The following is a 7,448-nucleotide window of genomic DNA, read 5'->3' on the forward strand; positions in this document are numbered from 1 at the left end:
TGTAAATTTTTCAAAACGTCCATCCTTTTTCCTCATCCCGTACAATAATTCTTCCAGTACAAAGATACTTCTCAACATGGTCTCCATCACAAGCAATGCATTTGCACTATCGTGGAACTCAACAATAGAAACATCTTTGAAAAAATTAAAGTATGCACTGTTGTATCCAATTCTTCGTAGACACTTCTATCTCGTCTTTGTCATCAAAATCGTTGTGCCCGAACGCTGACCTTCGTTTGAATGACCAAATTGTAGTCCAGGGGCACCAGATCTAGGTAGATTGAAGACCACTGACCAGCTCACTTTACTGTGTGCCTGATTTGTTGCCAAAAGTGTGTGTGACGTGCATTGCGGATAGTTTTCAGATTTTTATTCAGTTTCTGTTTCTCTAATTAATGGTCTATGATTTTTGAGCGTCTCAATATACCGCTAGCTGTTCATCTTACAGCCACGTTCCAGAAAATGACAGAGAATGACGCCCTTATTATTTTTTGGTTGGAACCCTTTTATTTGCCGCCATTGAGTAACAGGAAGAAGAGTTACTCTACTTATATGTGTAATATATACGACCTCAGTCAGTTTACAGGAAAATTATGCTCACTTGTGCATTATTTTCAGCAGACTCACTTATCTTTTATTTTGGGTTGGGATTTCTTCATGCTTCCGGGGGGGGGGGATCCAACAGGCCTTCAGCCACTCCATTTCGGGGTGCACAACCAACAGTAACCTTTCTATTTTTGAATTTTTTTTTCCAATTTTTTTTCTTTGAATTTCGGTTTACGGTTAGAGCTAAGGTTAAGACTTATGGTTAGCATTTAGGTTTATAGTCTACAGTTACACGAATAAGGAAAACAATTAAGAAGAATTAAACTTTTGAATTTCTGGTCCTTTTTCCGACAATCGTGGTCTCGAGGGTCTAAAACAGAAATCCGAACAAACTATCAAATGGAATAAAAAGGTACTGGAGCGACGATGGTCATTGCAGAAGTTTGGCTATATTTCCTTTCTTTTATAGCGAGTTATTGAAACGCAGACAAAATTAGAAGAAGCAGAAGAAGAAATGCAAAGTTAACTGTAGTGAGTTTTTTTTAACTCAGAGCGCAGAGAGCCGGAGCGAATACCACAAGGCATTTTATCCGATGTTCAAATGACTATCATTTCGCATTTGATAAGCAATTAATGCAATATTTCTCTCAAGCGTAGACATTTCACCATTATTTAAATAAAATACCAGCAAAATACTGGGATCAATTTATATATTAAACTGTTCTTTTTCCGCGAATTCGTGGCTTAGCAGAATCGTTGGAGAGTCGCATGACATCTGTTGAAGACCTTTACGTTCTGGGTTCAAGTTACGCCGAGGTCAACAATACTTTTCTTCCCCCCGAAGGCAGGGATGATAAAAATAAAGTACCTGTCAAATACTGAGATTGATATAATCGACTTCCTTCCTCGAATTTTAACACATTCTATATATTTCATACATTTTAATACATTAATAATTTAATGTAATTAGAATGTAACATAACTGGAGTGAAAGATTAACAATAAAACCTCAATGTTTTGGGAAGTTTAACAAAAACGTGTACTAGAGAGTAAACGTTAACCATTAAAGAAAAATATAGATACTTAGTTATTAGCAACGGAAGCACTACAGGTTCAAAATAGCATTTTGCCTATCTAACTTAGCGTGGATATAATATAGAAAACCAGAAGACCGCGGTATTCGTCTCGAGAAAACATCTTGTATAGACGTATAGTAGTAAAAAAAAAATGCAAAAGTATATCAATAGCAAACGGAAAGCATCCAGCAGCGATGTTGGAATTGCGAAATCCTGATTTCTGCTCCTCTGTGCGTCATCAGTAGCAATTATCTATTAACAATCACATGTTTAGACAAATGTAGCCTCTACGACAATAGAAAAACAGTGATTAACAAATCCCTGGTGTCGCAATCCACGTTCAGTAAAACAGACAGAAGGCTATTTTGAATTAATTTTTACCTGTTTTTTACACACAATTTTGTGGCTTCCTACTGTATATCTACGTTAATTAAGATATAAAGTATGTTATAGACACTTCAGAATAAGCGCCAATCAGCGTGACTTGTATTTGCTTTTGTTCGTTACCTTCTAAATTACCGTTGAGGTTAACTTTGCTTTTCATCCTTCTGTGGTTGATTTTTAAAAAAGCACCAGTCAAGATCTGACTTTGATTCAATCCAGTGCAACTCAAAGTCGTGGTCCGTGGATCGTTGCCGGTCCGCGAGCCATCAGCTGCCGGTATGCGACAAGTTTCCAGAAAAGAAAGAAACTTTATAACATGCTTATAAAACGCTTATGTAATATCGTATTATTTGTTTACAAAATAAATATAAGATAAAAAAATTGTCAACTTTTATTATATTTATTATATATATTGTTTCCAGTATAAATTAATATTATTAAGAAATATTACCGGTCCGTGGCACATTGGGAAAAAAACTGACGGTATGCCACATCAGATAGTTTGAAAAGGACTGATTTAATCGACAAAACTCTAGCACAAAAATAAATCAACATCATTTAGCAGCCTAAATTAGAACCAGTTGTTCTACGGGAGACAACTCCTATATACTGTTTTATTTTGTAATTACAAACATGAAATGAAGATGGGTGCAAGCTAACGATGAGCCAACAAAGGAGCTTCTGAACAGTTGTTTGACTTGCTAAAAATAGCTCTCCAATCTTCCTCACATCATACTAAACTGTCTTATAAAGAGGATATATCAAGTAGTATAATTCTCGATGCAGTATCTGCACAAAAAGGAAAATTGTGTTATTCATTCAACATATACCAAGTCCATAACAAATTTATTAAATATGTGTATTACATGGCACTCCGTCGATTACAACGACGAGTGTTCCAATTGATCCGATCAACGGAACATCCTGCTCGTGAAATTAACGTGCAAGTGGCTGAGCACTCCACAGACACGTGTAGTACCCTTAACGTAGTTCTCGGGGAGATTCAGCATGACACAGAGTGGGACATTGTTGCACTCTGAAGTACGGGTACAACAAAAACAGGAAGAAAGAGTGAGAGAAAATTGTGGTGAAAGAGTACAGCAGGGTTCACCACCTCCCCCGCACGGTCTTATGAATCGAAACCGCGATCCTAAGACCGCGAGATAGCTGCCCTAACCACTGGGCCATCGCACCTCCACGAAAAATATGTGTATACAATCTTTTTATATCACTGTATCAACCAGACTATCGGGTGTGATTTTACACCGTTAGTCACAATGCACTTTCTCGCATTATTGTAGCAGCCAGGCCTCTGGCTATGTGAATAGGCCAACTGGATATTTACTAAAGCTAAAAAATAACTCGTAATCTTTATTATACTTGTTGATACCCTGTAAAGAGATCTACTTCACTTTCGTAAATGTACCTTAAATCTTGATATAATGCACAACAGAATATACCGTTTGTTTTGTTTTCTTTTTGTTTGTTTTTTGGGGGGTAGCCATTTTTAAGTATTACGGTGATTGTAATGTACTACAGAACATATCTATAGATTTTTAGTCCAGCACTACAAATTAGATGTTTGTAAACACTTCGTCTTTGCAATATGTCTGTTATGAGAAGGTCCCCACGCCCTTCTCACAGTTGATTATAGCAGGATTTCAACCCAGACTAGACCTGTTATTAAATACATTTCAGGGGAAAAAATATTAAAATTATAAATTCAAAAGCAATAGAATCAATACTGAATACTGATATAAAGCCAAATGTATAATTTTTTTCAAATTTTGTATTTGAAGTAACTCTGCAATGTTAATATTATCAATGTCACATAATGCAAACAAAAATGGTAAAAAGACCACCCTTTGGTCACGACTCACCATGGGATTGCACCTAGAAAGTTACCCTCCCCAGGTACAAGTCCGGGCAAGATTGTTTATGGAAGACCGGCAGTTACCCATGCATACTAGCCTCTCCTCTCCACACCACCGATGTTATCCAAGGGAAAGGCAAAAGCCGATACAGCTTGGTATCAGTGACACCGCAATTCATTTCTACAGCTGAGTGAACTGGAGCAACGTGAAATAAAGTGTCGGGCTCAAGAACGCAACACACAGCCCGGTCCGGGAATCGAACTCACCACCTTATTATTGTGAGCCCGGCGCTCTAACTACGGAGCCATGCGCTTTCATAACATACTTAATGTATGTACATCAACTCACATGCATGCTTAATGTATGTGTATTGTTAAACGCTTTTAGGCTGCAGTATTTTGATCAGGCGAGGTTCCTTTAAAGGTGTGGAGTGTTAAAAAAAAAAGCAAAACACTCCGGAAGTGAACGAGAACAACAGATAACAGTTATTCCTGCTCACATATATATAAGGACAAGATCGCTAATTTGAATTAAATACCGATCTTATCAAATGGCCAGCATGGAAATAAAAACCTTCAAAGGTAATAATTATTATTAAAATTATAATTTAAGCTATCTAAGATATACAGCCAAGATCTGAGATTCGAACCCGTGATCTCTCGACTGCAAGTCCGCTGCCCTAACCACTTAGCCATGTACCTTCATAATGACATTGAATAGTTATTTATTCTAGATCCTCTTGGTTATTGTATTTTCCAGCTTTTTTTTTTTTTATATTGTTAATCTACTATTATAATTCCATTTGTATTTTCGAAGCTTTATAAAAATGCGTTAAACTTTGCTAACAACAGGTTGTCATCAACACATTAACAGCACAAGGAGAGAAGACAAAACGACAAAATAAAACTAGTAAAAAATTTCAGCTTGGCGGTATCTCTTAGATACCCTAAATTATAATTTTATATATATATATATTTCAGGCCAGAGATTGGAATTCGCTCAAATGAGCACTGGCCATGTACAGTGACCTATTAGTTGTCCATTCTCTTTCGAGACTTTAGCGTGCCCTTCTGTCAATGTAGGAATAAGAGACCATTTAGAGGGATACTTCTTATGCGTTTTGAACATATCTTACCATCAAAACCATCAGAAATCAGTTGTTCGATAGGTAAACCACATCTTCAAGTGAGACAAGCATAATAGTAAAAATTGACCGTCCACCGCATCAATTCAGTATCTAACGGATATCGGCTCGTGAAGAGAATATCTAAATAACTCACATTGAAATACAGCAATCAATTCAACGAGTTAAATTAGGCGCCCTCATATCCGAGACATCTCCTATATTTATGCGAATAACGAGGAGAAACTTTAATAAAAGAAAGAAAAAGTTATTTGTAATGTAGGGGAGGTAATTAGGGTTAAGTGCTGCGCTTAATACAACTGATTACTTTCTCTTCTTTTTTCAGTATCATTTTTTTTTTTTTTATCTTCGGAAAATTCGATTTGACTTTATTATCATTCTCTCAAATATAGTCCCATAGCTGCTGGTTATCAAATACTTCGGCAATCGAAGTATTTGATTTCTAATATGAATTTATCTCATAGATTTTCTTTTAATAAAACATGTCTTGACAAGAATGTTTGTCTACTTTTGCAGATATGAAGCTACATCTGAGCAAATGTAGAAGAAAAAAATAAGACGAACACAAGTTTATATAATTTGTTTGCTACATATGGTCCACCGTTGAGGTTGTTTGGAACAGCTGCATTGGTTGTTCAAGTGCGAGAGGATGCTTAACCACAACGGATCACCGAGGAAACACTTCATTGCATTATGTTACAGAGATCAAATATCTTAAGTTGAACAGATGCCGAGAGAATCAATTAGCATTTTGTCTAGTTTGGAGTTGATACAGAAGGCGTAAATTATATAGTGCGAAAATCAAGTTTTAACAGAATTGTGTTGTGCGTATTATTATATTGTGTGTGTGTAAATATAAATATATAGAGTGAGTGGAGGAGAGAAAGAGAGAGATGAAATCAAATAGCAAAATGTGGGATAAACTTTGTGAGGAAATAACTAATGTTTCAGAAACATTATTAATCTCAGCTGTGAAGTTTTGTTATTTTTTTTTTGTTTGGTTGGTTTTTTTTGGGGGGGGGTGAAAATCACGTGTTTCAGATTTTGGATAAATCCCACAGATTCATCAACTGTACCGAAGTTGTCCCTCAGTTAGCCTGTTGTAATCTGCGTATGTGCATGTGTGTGTGTGTGTATTGAAGGCGGCGAGCTGGCAGAAACGTTAGCACGCCGGGCGAAATGCGTAGCCGTATTTCGTCTGTCGTTACGCTGTGAGTTCAAATTCCGCCGAGGCCGACTTTGCCTTTCATCCTTTCGGGGTCGATAAATTAAGTACCAGTTACGCACTGGGGTCGATGGAATCGACTTAATACCTATGTCTGTCCTTGTTTGTCCCATCTATGTTTAGCCCCTTGTGGGTAATAAAGAAATAGGTGTGTGTGTGTGTGTGTGTGTGTGTCTGTGCTTGCGTGTGTGTGTGTGTGCTTGCGCGTGTTCTGTGTTTCGGTGTGTCTACATGTGTGTGTGTGTGTGTATGTGTGCATGCTCATGTGTGTGTGTATGTGTGCGTGCTCATGTGTGTGTGTATGTGTGCGTGCGTGCGTGCATGCGTGCGTGCGTGCGTGCGTGCATGCGTGCGTAAGTGTCTGCGTGTGCGTGCCCGCGTGTGTGTGTACTTGCTTGGTCTGGAGGGAGAATGGGTCAGGACCTATAACATTCGCAGCCCCCCCCCCCAACACCGATGAAATTGATGACATTAACGTTTGACAGATCTAGGAAAGACATACTAGAAGCAAGAAGTACGAGGGGGTGCTGAAAAGTTCCTGGCTTTGAGTAAAAGAAAATACAGGAGGATCGGTTAATTATGCTTTTATTCAACATATTTCCCTCTCAAAGCCACACACTTATTGCAGCGGTCCTTCAGTTTTCCTAAGTCCTGTAAAAGAACTCAGAAGACTGGGCCTCCAATCAGTCATTTTGCGACACCCTTAAACCAGGAATTTTTCAAACATCCCCTCGTAAATTCCAAGGAACTGACGTTGTGACGGAGGAAGAACAGGGCGTAATGGTCAGTGTGGCAAAGGATGACTGGACATAGTATGGATGAGGAGGAAAGAGATGAGTAGCACTGAGAAGAGACCAGAGAGCCCTGATGAGCTGAGACCATTACAATAGCTGTGGTAGAAAACAAGTAGAGAAGGTGAAATAGCACGCCTGTGAGTCAGAACATGTTTGTGAGTGATTTTACGTCATTCAGACGGGTAGCTCTTCTGTGTGTGTGTGTGTGTGTGGTGTGTGTGTGTGTGTGTGTGTGTGTGTGTGTGTGTGTGTGTGTGTGTGCGCGTGTGTGTGCGCACGCGGGCGACACTTTTATATATTTTATACACAAGCAAGTATTTCAAAATAACAATAATAATGATAATGATAATGATAATAATAATAATAATATAATAATAATAATAATAATGAAATTATGAAATTATT

At 37.9% G+C, this 7,448-nt stretch overlaps 1 long non-coding RNA gene across 1 annotated transcript in view; it reads left to right on the forward strand.

Annotated features, from left to right (window-relative positions):
* LOC118764227 overlaps positions 1–6,421 on the forward strand; it is a 12,578-nt gene extending 6,157 nt beyond the window's left edge. The window contains exon 2 of the long non-coding RNA XR_005000022.1: positions 6,398–6,421. This is a non-coding gene — a long non-coding RNA (uncharacterized LOC118764227). The remainder of the gene's footprint in view (positions 1–6,397) is intronic.
* The last annotated feature ends 1,027 nt before the right edge of the window (positions 6,422–7,448 follow it).

This window comes from Octopus sinensis, linkage group LG7 (assembly GCF_006345805.1).
Source record: "Octopus sinensis linkage group LG7, ASM634580v1, whole genome shotgun sequence".
NCBI lineage: Eukaryota > Metazoa > Mollusca > Cephalopoda > Octopoda > Octopodidae > Octopus > Octopus sinensis.